We start from the raw sequence: 1,687 nt of genomic DNA, 5'->3' as shown, positions 1-1,687 counted from the left end.
CCCAGAAAATAAAGTCTAACATTGTTTATGTTAATAACACTTTGGTAATCAGATTCTGTCAGTGTACAGTAGAAGTACTATTCAATCAACTCTGATTAAACAAAGGGAGATGGATTCCCCCTTTAAAAACCATAATTAAAATCAACAAAATTAACTCGGATTCAACGAACACACAAATGAGCGGACTCAGATTCAACGAAGTCGCTTGCTTGGCGAACTAACAGCTCTCCACTGATGAGGCTTCGCGCAGTTTTCTCCCGCAATGACCTTATCTACCCCATTCCAAGAAACCACCAATCGCATTAATTGCATCGTGGATCATTACTCGCATAACCTATAAACTAACCTATTGCGAACGTCTTATACCTCCAATCAGAAGTCTTTTTCACAGAACTACGTGCATTTTCGACACGAGCGTAACACATGGGGTCGGGTGGCTTTTGGTGCTTGTGTCATGAGGAATTGGTGGGTGGTCATTTGGCTATTATTTTACGCTTTGGCGAACATTTCATCCACACAAAAAAAATGGGAATGAAGTTTTAAAGATTCGAAAAAAAAACCTTTAAAGGAAGTGTGCCATTTCATCCTGTGAGAGCTAAATATCTGGCATCACTAGACGTCTGCCCGGTGACCAAAAAGGCTGGCGGGCGTCTGTGTGACAAGTATCGGGTTATGAAAAAAGTACAGCTATTGGGTCCTCGATACATAATATATTATAGCTTTGCTTCTATCTTCAATTTCAATTTAAGTAAAGTTCAGCTTAAGCTGTAGGCCTACATGTATTTGGATGACACTCGTTTTTCCCCCTGCACATGGCATTCGTGCAAGACAAAATCTAGATGAGTCAAAACTGGCAACAGTTTGTATCTACTTTCTGTGTCAGTCTTCCACTTGTCAAGATGGCAATCGGTACTATATTACCGTTTTGCCGCCAGCCCCGCTGTACCGCCAATCTCATGCTCGTCTCAAAGAAGGCAGTACAACGGGGTTTGACAGTACAGTGTGTAGCAAGTGGACGTGCCAATGCGAAGGACAGGTACACAAGTCTCGTTTGCTTCGTGCGGACTTTTGTTCTAACGTGACGACACACACAAAGATTCATTTCCTTTTATATCAATTATTATTTTGCACAAGGTTTAATTTCCTTGTTTGTGTTGTACCATCTTGGGCAGTTGCAATGTTTCCTTCCAAATCTTATCTGTACCTCGCTGAAGGCGTAATTTCTTTTACCTGGTGGGGGAAGTATTTTGTTGTTATTTTTTAAAAACGGAGAATCATAGTCTGTCAGCTGAGATACTTTATCCTATTCAGCCTGGTTTGGTCCTTACTGCCAGCGTCGAAGCTGCTGTCCCTAAATAATGTATACTGTGTCGATCGGATAAATTCAGAAGAACCGTCTTTTTTAGAGGGGCTGGGGGCTCCATTTCAATAATTAAGATTCATCAAATATACGTTTAAGTTTTAAAGGAGGAGGGGTGGGGTAAATAAAAAGGGGACAGGGAGGGTGGGGGAAGGAGTGATTTGTTTCGTTCGATTTGGGGTTGGTTTTGTCTTTATAACTACAGTTGTGCATATTTATTGCCTACTAAATTCCCGTACGGGACCAGATAAAAGCACGGATCTCTATAGAAACGTTAAATATTGTTATTATTATTTTTTAAAGTTATTATTCTTTAAAATGTGTTTT

The 1,687-nt window shown here is 40.3% G+C and overlaps 1 protein-coding gene across 1 annotated transcript in view; it reads left to right on the top strand.

Annotated features, from left to right (window-relative positions):
• The window catches only part of LOC101857641 (methyltransferase-like protein 27), a gene marked incomplete in the record, with an annotated part of 16,266 nt that overhangs the window by 8,829 nt on the left and 5,750 nt on the right, over nucleotides 1-1,687 (top strand).

This window comes from Aplysia californica, unplaced genomic scaffold, assembly GCF_000002075.1.
Source record: "Aplysia californica isolate F4 #8 unplaced genomic scaffold, AplCal3.0 scaffold00177, whole genome shotgun sequence".
NCBI classification, from domain to species: domain Eukaryota; kingdom Metazoa; phylum Mollusca; class Gastropoda; order Aplysiida; family Aplysiidae; genus Aplysia; species Aplysia californica.
Note: the sequence above shows the minus strand (reverse complement) of the source record. Positions and strands in the feature narration are given on the sequence as shown.